The sequence below is a fragment of the Notamacropus eugenii genome, chromosome 4 (assembly GCF_028372415.1).
Source record: "Notamacropus eugenii isolate mMacEug1 chromosome 4, mMacEug1.pri_v2, whole genome shotgun sequence".
Taxonomy (NCBI): domain Eukaryota; kingdom Metazoa; phylum Chordata; class Mammalia; order Diprotodontia; family Macropodidae; genus Notamacropus; species Notamacropus eugenii.
This window is the reverse complement of record NC_092875.1, coordinates 420,402,248-420,419,631: the sequence shown is the minus strand read 5'-3', so window position 1 is coordinate 420,419,631 and position 17,384 is coordinate 420,402,248.

The window sequence follows — 17,384 nt, the reverse complement described above, 5'->3', positions numbered from 1 at the left end:
CAATTTGGAACTATGCAGAAGGGTTATAAAAATGTGCAGACCCTTTCACCCAGCAATACAACTTCTAGGACTATATCCCAAAGAGATCATAAAATGGAAAAAGGACTCATATATACAAAAATATTTACATCAGCTCTTTTTGGAGTGGCCAAGAACTGGAAATTGGGGGAATGTTCATCAATTGAAGGTTGGCTGAGCAAGTTGTGGTACATGAATGTAATGGAATACTACTGCACTATAAGAAATGATGATCAGGCAGACTTCAGCAAAACCTGGAAAGACTTATACGAACTGCTTCTGGGTGAAGTGAGCAGAACCAGGAGAACGTTGTACACAGTAACAGCCACATTGTGCCATGGCTGACTTTGATAGACTTAGCTCTTCTCAGTAATCCAAGGACCTAAATCAACTCCAAAAGACTCACAATAAAAAATGCCATCCACTTTCAGAGAAAGAAATATAGAGTCTGAATGCAGATCAAAGCATATTATTTGCTTTTTTTTTTTTGTTTTTTCTCTCTCATGGTTCCTCCCATTTATTCTAATTCTTCCATACAACATGAGTAGTGTGAAAATATGTTTAATAAGAATGCATATGTAGAGCCTATATTAGATTGCAAGCCATCTTAGAGAGAGCATAGGGGAGGGAGGTGGAGAAAACTTAAAACTTATGGAAGTGAATGTTGAAAGCCAAAAATAAATAAATTTATTTAAAAATGAATAATATACAAAGAAATGATATTTTTTCCGGGAAAATATCAACAATACCTAGTGGAGTTTTATCCTTTCATGTGAAGGTATAAAAAAAGATATTTATTTTTATATTTGGCATCTTGCTTATATGTCAAAAGGAAAAGCAGGAAAAGAAAGAGTAATACGAAGACAATCTGCTTGCTATTCAATAACCACCAATTCTGAACATTATTTCAATTTAAATTCTGAGAATGAAGAAACATACATATTAAAATCAACATAATCTTCCCCCAAGAATCCTATTAATCATAAATCACAACCTTCTTGAAGGTTGAAAAAAGATATTCAGCTTTTTAAAAAAATTAATCCTTCCTTCCTTCCTTCCTTCCTTCCTTCCTTCCTTCCTTCCTTCCTTCCTTCCTTCCTTCCTTCCTTCCTTTCTTCCTTCCTTCCCCATTCCTCCTCACTCTCTCCTCCACAAACTTCTTTGATGTCTTTGCAGAAGCAAATGACATTTTATAATGAGCTGAGAAAAAATATCTAATGCCCACTGGGACCCATATAGATAACAGAATGCATAACTCTTCATGTCCCTTTGGAATCAACACATTTTATAATATTTTTTCCCACAAACTCTTTGTCTAAACAAACATATCAATACATAGGGAGCTCTGAACCACAAGGCTCCAGAGCTCTGCTGTAAATCTGAACTATAGGACAAAGGAGTCACGCATGCACATTTCCTGCTATGCCCTGCAGTAAGTCCTCTGCACTTCCAGCCCTGGGTGTCACGCCCCACTTATGCACTCCTATGATTGTCATTTCTATAATACCTGTTATTTAAATAACAAGACTAACATTGGTCAGAATAAAGAAGCAAAAGTTTAGAGAGGAGCAGCAGAGAAATATGAGTGTTGTAGCTTTTATATGGAGATTTTGGGTTTCTACATGATGTAGAAATCACATATATATTAAAATATTATGTAACATAATATTATATATATATATATATATATACATACTATATAGCATATAACCAACCTACTGCTGTATGAGTGGTCAGTCAATCATGAAGGATTGTCTAAATACATGGGGTAACTATCATACAAAGACGTCCTGAAGTCTTTGTCCCACTCTCTTACAACTATCCCACTGCCACACACCATCCAAAGCTTTCCTGAGAAATTGGGTTGGAGGATGGGGACAGAGTTTTTGCAAAGCTTAACTAAAATTTAAATGTATACCACTGAGTTTCTATTAAATCAAAGTCTACTCTATGATTGGGAACCAGGAAACATGGGTTTATAGTGGAAGATATGCTACTCATAAACCTATGCAAATGGGACAGTTGCTTTCCTTCTATGGCCATTTGTTCCCTCTTCTATAAAATGAAAGAGATGATGTTTTCTAATTTTAAGGTCCCTTACAGTTCTAAATGTTATACTGACACTTTTTGGAAATGCCAATTATTTGACAAAAGATTATACTTCTATGCGACCCATCCTTGGGGTTATTAAGTATTAAAAATGAAAAATGGCAGCTTACTAGATACTTGGGTAAGTGGTCATTGAGAATCTGGAAAATCAAAAATGTATTTTTTCTGATACCAAAAGATTTCTTTTTAAATTCTATGAATTTTAAAAATTTACATCTTCTACATTGAAAAAGAATTTCCCAAAATCTGGGGTATATGTTAGACTGCCTAATTTTTCTTTCCTTCTTTATGATGAACCCTAGGACAAAGTGGTTACTTTGCCCCAAGTTCCTATAATTTTTGCTCTACCAAGTTAACTCCTCCTTATTGGTGGAAATTAGACTGAGAATAGAATTTCACTTTATTGGTTCCTATACTTTTAAAAGGATGAAGTTATCATCAAGAAATATCAATAAATTCCTACCTCCTCTTTTATTTTGATCAAGAGAGAGCTCTAAAGAAATCTGTATAATTGAAGTTCTCATCCCTTCACATCACTACTATACTGTCTACCTACTACATGTATGATCTGTCTCCCAAATTCCTCCTATGTTTCTACTTTCTGTCCAGATTACCTGTATACTCCAGTGTGAAAAAAAAATCACTTCTACTTCTTCCTTTGACCTGCTCCCAAATACTTTCCAATCTGCTTTTTCTCCACCCCATTTTCTTGATTTCCTCATATACATTTATTTTCATAATATGTAATGATGCTACATCCACACCCCCTTCCATTTATATAATTTATTTTAAGTAAATCATACCCATCCAGAGCTATGGTTCAGTCATGAGTCTCTTCCACCAAGTGTCATTGATATTTATACGATTTTGGAATAAAGTTACTACTCACCTTCATATCACATATATATGTGTGTATACACACACATGTAATATATATGTATGTGTGGATTACATAGTGTGTATGTACACGAATGTGCATTATATTTATATATGTATATACTATAACAATATATGTGGTGTGCATATGTACACACATACATATATGTTTATGTGTGTATATGTATGTACATATACATACATAGATACATACACACATTTGTATACAGGGCTGTATTTAGTTATCTAAATAACTGGATGTTAATGTTTTACTTTTTTTTCTCATCTGAGTCCTTTGACTCATGAGCTAACTTGAGATAAATTTTTCCAAACATCTGTCCTTTGGCTTTCCCATCACCTCCTCCACTAGTATTGTCTCAGTACTGGTGTCACATTGAGACTATGACAGGAAAGGAATGTGAAGACAGGGAGAGAGTCAAATATTATGTGGGAATCAGACATCTAGGTAGCTGTTGGTTTGGTAACTAGGGCAAGTTGCTATTAAACAGAGACAAAGCAATTAACAAAAGTCAAGACAATGTATTGAGTGTGGAAAGATATCATTGGAACAGCAAACACAGGAATCAGAGACAAGGAGACCTTGAAATTAGGCAAATTCTTCATTGCCTAGGTTCGTGCTTTTCTTGGGATAGGGCAATATTTCTCAGACTGTCCCTAGATGTGACCACCTCATAATGGTAGGGACCAATGATGGAAGTAGGTAAGATTGAAAAAGGTGGTAAATAACTTAACCTGGCTGGAATAGGAAGTAGGGAGTGGATAAGGGAAACAGTATGACATAGATCAGAGATAAAGACTAATCCTGACAGCTGGAGAACATACTAAGGGAGAGGTAGTGTGGGGAGATGACTCACTGAGAGTCAGTAGAGGGTGTCTGGAAAACTACTCCCAAGAAACAGATGTGTTAAAGCTGGAAAGTGAAAAAAAATAGCAGAAGCTGTTTGGGCATGAACATACTGGCACTCACTCCTGATTGCCACAGTTACTTCCTTGCCAAAATATCAGCTGCCATGAAGACATATCAAATTTTGCTCACCCTAGGAATCTTTTCCAGATGAATAGTGGCATTCAGAGTAGATTCCATCTGGCAACAACAGATGTCTTCTGTGAGCAATATATCTTTTATGGAAAGACTGCAAAATAAAATGGTGGAGTCGACACTTGTCATTGGGAGACCTAGGTTTGAAACCTGATTTTGACTTTTACTAATTGTGTACCCACGAACATGTCGCTTCCTCCATCTGAGTTTCATTTTCCTCAGATAAAATAAGGGGCGAAAATAGCTAATTCATGACACTGTCTACCTCCCAAAATTTTTGTAAGGAAAGTCCTTCAGAGATCTTGAAAAACTGTATGTCAGAATGACTGAAAGGTCTCTTCTAGCTCCCATTCCATGATCCTATGATCCTATAAATATGCACTACTGTTAGAATGCTCTTGAATGGACCATGTTCAATATTCTCCCTTCAAGAAAAATTCACCATTGTAATTAACCTTGATAATTAATCCTTGATTCTTCAGAAATAATAAGGTTTAAATATTCTTCAGTAATAATAATAGTACAGTAATCCCTTCCACATCACAGGAATTAGGGGAGTGGTGCGCTTGCAATCTGGAAAATCCATGTAGAATTTTTTGGCCCAGCCTTTGTACCAGAGAAGTCTGAATTATTATGGTATTAAAAGATAAAATATTTAAATGTTATATATACTATCCACATATTTTATGCATTTCTGAGTTTCTAAACTTTTTTGTGTTGCCTGCTGACTTTTGCGTGTCGTCTGCACCTTCCACAGACTCCCCCTCACAAAAAAAAAAAAAATTCCCATTTACTTTCTTATGCCAACTCATGGAAAAAGTTGCAATGTGGAAGGGATAATTGTATACATAATCATTGCAAGGAGCAGTTATATTGCACTTTAAGATTTTCAAAGCACTTTGCAAATGCTATCTCATTGGGGCCTCCCATTAGTCTTTCTGAGTTCAAATCTAGCCTTAGGCACTTCCTAGTTGTGTGACCCTGGGCAAGTCGCTTAACTCTCCTTGTCTAGGTTTTCTCATTTGGAAAATAAATGGGAGAAGGAAATGGCAAACCATTCCAGTATCTTTGCCAAGAAAACTCCAAACGGGGTCATGATGAGTCAGACATGACTGGAATATCTAAACAAAACTAAGAAGCATCATCTCCATTTTGCAGATTTTTTTTAACTACAACAGAGATTTCAGAGGAGGAGTTCAGGAAGGACTTCCCAGGAGTTAGAAGAGGGGTCACAGGAGATTTTTAAATAGTAGATTGTGGGGTAGTGTCAAGGAGGAACTCATGAAGGAAGTAGTGCATACATGAGACTTTTAACTTGAAAGGGAGAGAGAAACTTCGATAAATGAAAATGATGTGATGTATGATTTAAGCAAAAAGGTCTGGATAAGAAACGGGATACAGTGTAGACTGGTCAGAACATAGAGTAAAAGAAGAGGAGACCCACGAAATATGACTAGAAACATAAGACTCAGGATTTTTCTAGAACCTCTACCCTTACCCAAACCATCCATCAAAAGATAGCCCATTTATCTTCCATTTATTGAGGCATCTGCTCGGATAACTTAGCATCAATGATTAATGTATGTTAATGGATCAACGTGTTAACCCTCACAGAGAATGCATTTGCATTTTAACATGGGTTTCTTGAAGACGATAGCTCATTCAAAATACATGAATGTATTCAGGCTGAGTGGCAGATCAACAGGAGAGTTTGTTTCTTTTGGAACAGACTTCAATCTATGAAGATCTTCACACTTCCGTGAGACCATCTACCCTCTACATTAGATTAAGAGGTATAGAAGAGGGAGGGCAGCTAGATAATGCAGTGGATAGAGCACCAGTGTAGGAGTCAGGAGGATGTGAGTTCAAATCTCACCTCAGACACTTGACACTCACTCACTATGTGACCTTGGGCAAGTCACTTAACCCCAATTGCCTCATCCTGGATCACCTCCAGTCATCCTGATGAATATCTGGTCACTGGATTCAGATGACTCTGGAGGAGAAGTGAGGCTGGTGACCTGCACAGCCCTCCCTCACTCAAAACAAAGCCAAGTGCAAGTCATGTCATTATTTCTCTAACAGCATAGTCTTCTCCAGCAATGAAGGATGAACACACATAGAAGAGGGAAGGTAGCAACTAAATAGATATCTTCCTCTTCACATCCCATATCCTCCTCTCAACATACATACTCAATTGTTTCTATGATTTCAAAGATATTGACTTTCTCTCCACTTATGCAGATCTCAACCCATGCACACTTGACCATATAAGTATGCTTCCATAGGTTCACCATAAAAGGTCCATGCAACATGCTTGGGACTCTGCTTCAACTCCTCTTACATCACAAGGAAAACAGTGAAGGACTTGGGCTGTCCACCTGTTATGAGCCTATTTTCTACTATTATATATTTTCCTGATGACATCCTTTCATCAGCTTCTTCTTCCTCATTTCTTATTAATCACCTGTTGCAATCAGCTCACACTCATCATGAACATCTCCATTGCTTTCCGTATAACACTTACTTTTAATTCTTCAAAAACTATTATTTCAACAATACTGGAAAATATCAGTATTGAAAGACAGATCTTTGTTTGTGGGAGGAGTTTGGTATCGTTAAAGTGCTTCTCAATTTTACCATAGTCAATCAATCCTACTCTATTTCTTTCCCTCTAATTCAATTCTGGATCTAACTCATTGGACTATTGGTTTATTTGCAGTGTCTGTTTTTCATATTTTATATGTATGTACATGTATATACACATGTGTACACATATACACATATGTGTTTTATGCACATATATATGAACCCATGTATATATATATTCATGCATCTACACATATACATATTTTAATGAATGAGCTCTATCTAAATGCATGTCAATTTATACAATAAGCATTCTTTATCTACTTACTGTTTTCTGTGAATATGATTTGATCAAGCACTTTTGTATAATTACAAACCTTGTCCAAGAGACCATCCAATATTCCAGGAGTTGGTACTAGAACAATATTATTAGCAAGTAGCAACAGATAAAGGACCTTCCCATATGGGGGAGTCCTTCTTCGTATTAATTTGTGTACTGGATCTCCTGCATTGGAATGGCAAACACCAATGACAAACATACATCTTTGTGTTTAATGACTTACTTGATGTTAATTAATTAAATTTTTCTCTTTTATAATGTCTTTCAAGGAACCTTGGATAATTTTAATGTACATGGGAGAGATTTCGACCTGTAAAGTGGAACTAGAGACTAACAAAGCTTAGCTTCACTGAAATAGTCATTGAAAATCCAGTCACCCCCCACCCCACTCACTTCGTGTCATGATGAGGCAAAAGAGTAGGACTTTAAAGGAAGAGAGCAAGACACAGGGGAAAACCCAGAAGCATAACTCCAATCAGGGGAGTGGTGTGGTAGACACGAGGCATCAAGCGACCCTGATTGCAAGTAGTAAACAAGAGGGCCTTGGTGTTCCCTTAAGGGAAACACTGTTTTCAAAACATATCAATATAATGTCTGGAAAGCATCCTAGAAACACAGACATCCCTCAGTTCCCACTGAGTGGCCTATATTCAAAAAAATAGAAAATACATTCGAGTCTCAGCATTTTGTTTTCTTCAAATTAAGAAATAAATTTCATGTAATAGGCTGTCTAGTCTAAAAGAAATGGGAATTGTGTACACAAGATTGTCCATCAAGTCTACCAGTATTGATTTTCCTTGCTGTTACCCACAACGAAAGGAAAATAATGACAATTCCCAGGGTGAAAACTTATTTGATAAATGAAGACTTCTCTGTTTCTATGTTAAGAAAATGTTATCTTATGGCATCTAGCCTATTTCAATGAAAGAGGAATAATGTTTAACTCTTTTGTTGCTGATCTTTAAATCTGAGGGAGAATTTTTAGGGAAAGTTTCTATCCAATGACAATCAGAAAGGATCTCAACTCTGTTCCTCTCAACCCCTCAGTAGGGCAATTCTTGAGAATTTTGCACTAATGAGACCACAGAGGTAAGGGTGTTTAAAAATGTAAATACCCTGGTACAGAGTAAGTGCTGAGAGTTAAGAAAGATTCAGGCAGTTGTTGGAACATTTTCAGTTGGGACAATGCCCTTTGATTATGTCCCTACATTTTACATAAGATCTTTATAAATTATCTGAGATGTGGACACAAAATTTCTCAAGGAAAGGGGACCTCAGGGGAATTCTTGTTAAGTTCCTATCTTAAATGCAATCTATTTTTTACCGCATTCCAGACCATTCACCATCTTGCCTCCACTGGAAGAACTTCAGAAATGAGGAACTTACTACTTCCCATGGCAACACAGTATGTATTTTTGTTCATCCTTGTTAGGAACTTTTTGTCCTTTATAAACTCCAAATCTGCATCTACAATTTAGAATTCCAAGATTAGTTTTAGATAGCATTTAGGGATTATCTAGTTCAGCCCTCTTATGTTACAGATGAAAAACTAAGGTGCAGAGAAAACAAGTGACTTGCCCAAAGTCACATGATCACAGAAATAATTGTCATTTTCTTCCTGATCCTTTAGTATATTTCCCCAGGATTATTCTTGACTTTCTTCCTTTTTGCCTTCCCCTTTTCATCTCTCCTCTCCTTTCTTCACTTTTCTCCTTTCTTTTCCTCTGAATTTCATTCCCTGTTTCTATGGATAATCTCATTTTTTCTATTGGCTTCAATCATCACAATCTTATTTTTGCCATTCATATCTATACATTGGTCTAAACTTCTCTTATGAGTCCCAGACGAACTCCAACTGACTACATCTTTACCTGGCTCTTCCACCAATACCTCAAACTCATATCCCAAATCAAGATTATCATAGGATCATGTGAGTCTCTCCATTCTTATCAGATCAGTCCTCAGAAAGCAGTCTCAAGTTCGTTGTTGGACACTTACTCAAACACTTTCCAACATGGCAGAGACTAACAAAGCTTAGCTTCACTGGAATAGCCATTGAAAATCCAGGATCACTCATTCCCACCCCCACCCTCCAATCTGGAAGGCAGAGATCATGTAGTTTAACCTTCTTATTCATCCACAATAGCAGAGGGAGTGAGTAGTCAAACTTGGAATGAGCCAAGGTCTTGCATCACCACATCATTGCTATATCTACTATATCCTATATATTGTGCTCTGGAAAAGAATCAACCATTACAGAATGGTCAGAGGAATGTGATAAGAAGTGAAAATAATGGTACCAGTCGGGAACAAATTGGCACATGGTACATACCTGGGACTTAATTCTATAAAAGTCTCCTGTGAAACTTGCTGTTTGGAAGGTGTCCTAGGTGTCCAAGTTCTCTTTTGTTTCCTTTAAACTATCAACATTACTTTCATTAACCTTTCCAGACTGTGTGTTTATAAAGAGAAGTGGTAAGAGCATGCTGTTATGGAATAAATCAAGTTCTCCAACTCTTTTAGATGGGAGCATCATGACAAAGTGGTGAAAAATGTCCCCCTCCCACATTTTACTCTGGACTTTGGGGCCTTTTGCAGGCTTCTCACATGAATTGCATAACTTTCAGTCTTTTTAAATTAAGCAAATTCATGGGACTTGGATATGTTGAGAAAGCAGCCCTTTGACTCTTAAAATCATTTCCTGTATCAAGTTTAACAAACTAATAAATTACTCTTTATTGAGGAATTCATCTTTTGGCTTGAAGACAATGACCTCTCCTATCTCAATCAAGAAATTCAGACCTGAGATCTGGATTCGAAAATCTCTAATTTCTGGTAACTTTTCTGTCTGGTTATTTAATAATAAGCATGGTTATTTTAGGACACTGATAAGAATGTAATAGGATCCTTGTCATCAGCTACCAATGTCATGTAAATCTTTCCCAATCATTCCTCCTTTCTCTTAGCTACAGTCTGAGGAAAACTTTCAGAGATGTCTGAGATTTCAGGAAAGGTTCTAAATTTAAACATGTTGGAAGGGCAAGTTGGGAAGGGACAATGGTCTTGTGACTTGTAGTAACTGGAAAGTGCATTTTAGGACAGAGGAGATTTTAAATTATTTTTAATCTGAATTTGATTAGAACAGGATTGGAAATTGAAGAGTTCTTCCGTCCTCTGTCCCAGAAGCAATAGTTATTTCCACTCCAGATGTAACTTTCCTACCCAGACTGAAACTTGGGATTTAACAGACTTTTGTTTGATATCCAGAGAAGTCCAGCCAAAAATAGAGCTATAAAAGTCAATGAAGTAGAGATAGCCCATGCTTAATCTTAAGGTTATTTTTTGTGACTTGGATTGCTTGACCCAATCCTGAACAGTATCCCTTCTCTTCACACTTGGACTTCCCTTATCAATTCTGCTATCCCTTTCCTATCCCCACTCATTCTTCATCTCTTCCTCCAGAAATACTGAATGAAAAAAAAAAGATCAAAGGGATCTTCCATTTAATAGAGATCATGGGTTTTCAAGATCAGAAAGAACACTGGATTTTGAGTTAGAGAACCTAAGTTACTACTTGCATGACCTTGAACAATTTGATGTTTTGACTTCGTTTCCTCATCTATTTAATAAAAAAGTCACACTAAATCATCTCTAAGGTCCCCTCCATCTCTAAATCCTGTAATCCTACAATCCCCTCATGAAGCAATTAGAAATAAACCACTTGTATGGATCCCTGGAATATGTCTGCAAGTCATGACTACAGTTTCCAAAGGTATTAGGCTACAGTCTCCAAATAATAGAAACGGAGATGATTCAAAGAACTATGGAAAAGTGCATAGTGGGTATGAATAGGCTGAAACACTTAAAAACAAAGAATCACAAAAGAGAACTGAAGTCAAGGATGTTTTCAAAGCAGTATATGAGTGGCTAAAAAAAGCAACCCAGGCAGATGATGAAAGCAAGAGATGACTGATTAATGGACAGATAGACTTTGTGCTTCATTGATATCCTTGTAATATCAAGAGAATGTGAAAGAATCCTCTCAGTATCTTGGGTAGGAGCCCATGGATAACTTATGAGAGGATACAGACAAGAGTTTCCCAAGATGAGAAAGCATGAAAAGTTGTAATATGTATTTTTGGAGGGTATCTACATCTTGATGAAAACACAGTTCTATTCAAGGTTTGGAGAATCTCATTGTCTGATGGTAACTCTGCAATTTATATGTTTCAAAATGGCCAAAAACCCCTACTTGTGACTAGGGGTCAACTATCTTATGCTTTGAGTATATGAGGCTTTCTTCTTTTTGAGTTATTTGTAGGTCCTAATTGTTAGTCTGCCTCTATATTACACCAAGCGTAGTGAACTGTACTCTAAATGGTTTCTGATTGCTTCATGAGAGGGTTGAATTATCCATAGTTGAACAGTACCAAAAAGGCAACTCATTTAAATTTTAACTTTCTATTGCTATAGGAATATCTGATAATAAGTCAATCACTTCAGATAAACACATTATAAGAGTATAACATACCACTTCAAGGGAAAAGGAAATGCAGCCAACACTGGTATGTTTCAGAGGTACATCCAAGTGTGGGCTGATTTTATATGAAGGAATATAAACTGTAAGACCTTAACTCAAGGTGTTGGTATGAGATTGCTAAAGCTCTGAGATAAAAATAAAAAATTATACAGTGTGGTATGTATACAAAATGGCAGATGATTATTTATTTTTTACTGGTTATTTGATGATCTCTAAGATGATGAATACTGTTTTCCTTTACACTAAATAAGAGTAGTTAATTGTCAGGCCACAAAGCAAAATCTTACTCTTTCCCTTTCCCCTGATGAAAATACCTGTCACCTGGTGATTCATGAGATGAATCACAGAGCCTGAGCCTGAACCTGAAATCTGAATGGCAATGTTCCCTGAGAATGCAGGTAAAAAAAATCACCTTGTACACCAGCAGATCTTATAAAAAATAACTCAAATGTGAACTTGGTAACCATTTCTGGAGCTAAATTTAACCTTGCAAACTAAGTATGCCACTTGTCACTATACCAGTTTGAGAAAACCGTATAAGAAAGTCTAATTTCATACAATAAAGACATGAAATGTTAAAGATAAAAAGCATTTCAAGGATGCATCATGGAAATGGAAAGTGATAACGATGATGACGATAGTAATAAAAGAAACCTGAATCTGGAGTCATAGGAATTATGTTAGTAATTGTGTGATGTTGGGCAAGTTACTTAATTTTCTGGTATTCATTCTCTTTCTTTATTTAAAAAAGGGAAGAGTAAACTAGAATATCTTTAAAGTCCCTTCTGGTTCTATATGTTAAGAACTTTTTCATCTTACATTTGAGAAAACTAAGGGACAGGGGACTGAAATAACTTGTCCAGGACCACATAAAATCTTAGTGGCAGAGTCAGAACAAGAACTCAATTATCTTGACTGCCAGTTTGGTGTTTTATTTTCATCCAACAGCATCATATATGACATGGATTGTAAGCTGATTTCTTTACTCTTCATTATCTGCCTGTTCAGACTTAACTTTCTTATATGAAATATTTTTATCCATCCTTTAAGGCCCCAATCAAATCTAATGTTGAGGAAGTCTCCAGTTACCCCAGGCATCAGTGAGTTTTCCCTCTTTTTTATTCTTATATTAATTTCTAAGTTGGCATTTAAGCAACTAACACTTTAGATTCTAGGTAATCATCTCATTTGCATTCTCTTATGTTCCCTTAGATGGATTATAAACTACTTGAGGACGGGGACACTTCTTAAGTTTCTCTGTAGCCCCCACAATGTATTTCAAAGAGAAGGTACTCAATAGACACCAATAAATACACTGAGAGTTTCATCCACTTTAAACCTTTTCTATCTCATAGTGAATCTTTTGTGCTCTCAGGAGCACATTCAAATACTGTATATTCACTAGACCATAACCCTAGCCCATATCCATCGTCATCTGTGGATCCCACCTGGCCTAGCTTCAGCTCTATTTCTCTCCATTCATGTACAACATCATCAAATGTTTTATTCCCAATCTGTAATTTTAGTGAAATTACTTTTTAATAAATCTGCAGGTAGGAGAGAACACTCGACTTAGAATCATGTGCCCTGGGTTCAAATCCTAACTTTCAAATCTTTTAAAGAATACATTTTATTGATGCCTTTGCTATCATATCACACTTATTCTAACTCTCTTCCTCTAGACTATCACTTCTCTTGTGCAATAATTGAGAAAATTAACTTAGAAAAATAAGATTAAATAAGGTAAAAATAAGAAAAATAATTAAGAAAATTGATTGTTTTCCTTCGTCTTTGAAGACAACCGAAATGACAGCACAGTGATAAAGTGAAGTTTCGGTGTGTCTGACTGTGGTTGATCAGACGAATACGAGCTCAGAATGCTCTACCACAGGTTGGACACAGATAGTCCGTGTGAATATTTGGGGTGGATATTCCAAATTTGCACATCCTGCGTTTATTTTGTGCTGTCTCAATTCTGCTTTGCTAGTAGAGCACAGCACCCTCTCTGATGTGGGCATGCCATGCTAAGCGGTCCTGTGCCAGTGTCTCCCATGTTGCATAGTCAAATCCAAAGTTTTTGAGAGAGACCTTGAGAGTGTCCTTGTATCATTTCTTCTGGTATCCACCATGTGATCGCCTGCCCCATGCAAGTTCTCCATAAAATAGTCTTTTTAGTAAACGTATATTTTGCATTTGAACAACCGTGGCCAGCCCATTGGAGTTGCACTCTCTGAAGCATCATTTGAATACTTGGCAGTTCAGCTCGAGTAAGGACTTCAGTGTCTGGTACCTTATTCTGCCAGGTGATCCTCAGAATCTTCCTAAGACAGTTCAAATGGAAACGATTCAGTTTCTTGGCATGACACTGGTAGACTGTCCATGTTTCACAAGCATATGACAATGAAGTCAGCACAACAGCTCTGTAGACCTTCAGTTTGGTAGTCCATCTAATACCTCTTCTCTCCCAAACTTTTCTTTAGAGTCTCCCAAACACTGAGCTAGCTCTGGCAATGCTGAGGCAATCAACCTCATCGCCAATGTGTACATGCCTGGAAAGTACACTACCAAGGTAAGTGAACTTGTCCACAGCATTCAAAACTTCTCCATTTGTTGTAACCAATGGTTCCACATATGGATGGTGTGGTGGTGGCTGATGGAGCACCTGTGTTTTCTTGGTGTTAATTATTTGGCCAAAGTTCTATCCTTCTAGCTCCAACTCCCAGACACAAACTCAAGATATATATTATTATTTATGCTCTAGAACCAAACTCATTTTTCAGTTATTCAGAATTAGACTTCTTTTCAGCGATCCTTTCATTACACTGTTGTTGTCCTTGTGTATACTGTTGCCTTGGTTTTGTTTGCATCAAGTAATTTGAACCCTTCCTATGTTTCTCTGAATTCTCCATTTTCATCATTTGTTTAATTTTATGTTTTACAAGACCTATGATTTCAATAGTGTAGGAACCTCTTGGTAAAGAACTTTCTTCGTCAACACAGACTGACATTATCCCTGAAATTTATAGTTTTAGAATTGCCTGGGACCACTGAGAAGTAGGACTTGTGCAGGATTAAATAACCAGTATGTGTCAGAGGTAGCACTTACATGCATGTTTTTCTTACTCTGAGACTACCTCCTTTATTTCATTATATTCACATACCATTTTTCAACCCTTCGCAAATGATGGGAGCTACATTTTATTTTCGATTCTTCCTATTACAAAGAATACTACTATGAATATTTCAGCACGTATTGGACAGAGTTGTGTCTTATTTCTTTAGGATGACTTTTCTTTCATGTTTCCAAATTGGTTTTCAGGATAGTTGGATGGAATTATAGTTCATCCAACAGTATATTAATGTGCCTGTCTTTCTATTGTAACACCGGTATTGACTGTTTCATATTTTTGTCATCTTTGTTAGTTTGTTGGAAATAAGGTGGAACCTCAAAATTGTTTAGATTTGCATTTCTCTTACTATTAGGGATCTGAAGCATTTAGAGTCATTTATAGACTTTAGTTCTTTTTTGTTTTTGAAAACTGTTGGTTCATATCCTTTGATCACTTGTCCATTAAAGAATGGCATTTAGTAGTATTTGTATCTTATCTCTAAATATTTTGGACATCAATCTTTAACAAATGCTATTGGATGTGAAGATTGTTCCCACCTCTCCTCCAATTTTTATCATCTATTTGTCACCATGAGATTGTGATTTTATCTCCCTGAACTTTTGTTTCATCATTTTAAAGTAGAGAAAATAGTACTTAAGCTACTGACCTCACACAGTTGTAAGTTTTCAGGAAAATGCTTTCTAAATCTTAAAGAGCTATATAAATACAAGATATTCTTTTAGTAATTATTATTATTATTCCTTGTTTAATGACAACAGAATCATATATAACTTCTTGTAGTGATAGCAAGAAATTGTAGTTTGGCCGTTTTCAGTCATGTCTGAGTCTTTGTGACTGATTTGGAGGCTTTTGGCAAAGGTACTGGAGTGGTTAGCCATTTCTTTCTCCAGCTCATTTTACAGAAGAGGAATGGAAGCAAACAGCATTAAGTCACTTGCCTAGGGTCACACAGCTAGTAAGTGTCCCAGGCCAGTTCTGAATTCAGGTATTCCTGACTTCAGACCCACCACTGTATCTACTCTACCCACAAAGTGTAAACAGACCTAGAAGAGGGCCACCAATGGGATTGACAAGTATTCTAAATGGAGGTAGATAGGAATTACATAAAATGAGAAATGAATAGATGGGTTGCAATGTTCATGGGTGAAAAGGAACCTACAGATCCATGAGATCCTGGATCTTTGATGTGGCTATTGAAATATATGTTGGCAATGTGACTCTTTCCAAAGCATTTATATCCCATTTTTAGCACTACAAAGAAGGCAGAGCCAATACTCATTCCCATCTTGCAGGTGGAAATGGAGATGCAAAAACATCAAGACTCCCTCAAGGCCATGCACATATGCAGTGACAGAGCCTAGACCAGATTTTGGCTCTGTCTGTTGGCTTCTAATTTGATGCAATTCCCTCTAGTTTTCTTTAAGCATTCAAAGAAAGAAAGGCATAGCTATGAGATGTAGGGATTCTCTGGTAAGGATACTTATAATTTTATATCAAGTCTGTCTTAAAGGCTTAGGTCTAGAAGGAATCATAAAACTCATACTTTAAGCTGTGCCAGAAACCAGCTCATTATTTTGGTCCTGTGTACATTGTATAGGCATTACTTAGTAGCTATCAGTGGAATTTTATTTTAAACATACATAGAAATCCATCCACATATACTCAGATTAGTTTCCAAGAAAATTCATAGCCATAAGGCAAAAAAGCCAGAATAACTGATTAGGTTTATCTAATGGCATTCAGAAATGGAGATGCTTATGAAAACAAGGTTAAAGTCAGGACTTACAGGAAAAATGAGAGCTTGTCAGTAATTGTTCAGCTTCGCGTGAAGTTGTCTGAGATGACAAGCCCATATTTTGGAAATTCTCTTCTTTGTTGCTTTTTAGGTAAATAGTGGAAATTCATGACAGTTCTCTGACCCAAAGGAAATGATTTTACATGATTGGATTTTTTTTTGTTTTTTGTATTTCACATACTACTTTTTCAGTTAATGCTTAAAATTTTATAGTGACAAAGGACTTTACATAAAACTTAATTTGCATTTTGAACCTAGAAAAAGAGAAGTTCCATGACCTTGTGCCCATAGAAGGAAACCATGGTGGCACTTTAGCCAATTAAACAGTTTGTCCTTGCTTGTTGAATGCATGATTTAATAGATGATTAGGAGAAACCAATTAGCAGGGGACCCCTGAATCTCCCTAAATATTATCTCCTTTCTTTTCTACTGTGCGTAAAATAGAGAATGTCAAAGCGAACAGACTTTTGAATAACAAGGGAGACCCAGGCATGTCCACCAGAGTCAGACTCTAAAACAAAAAGTGAGAAAGATTGGTCTTTGGTATCCTCCCTCTTCCATTCTCTTCCTTGCTCTCTGTGGGTGCCTGCCTCCATCCAAGAGTCCAGTGTCTTCTTTCTCCTACTTATTGCCCAGAAATTCCCATAGTTTAAGCTTACTTTCCTAGGAAGTAACCCATGCTTTGGGCTTCTCTTCTACAAAGCCCTTGTACTACCCATGCCCCCCAACAAAATTGACTTGTCTTCACATCAGCTACCTGTCTCCTAATAGGACAAATTAGTTCAGGTTATGGTGCTAATGGTTATTGATGATTAATATATCATCCTCTGAGCAAATATTAGCTAAAAAGGGAAGGATAAAAAGAAAGGAAAGGCAAGAGAGAGAGAGAAGAGAAGAGGAGAAAATAAGAATCTCTAGCAAACAAG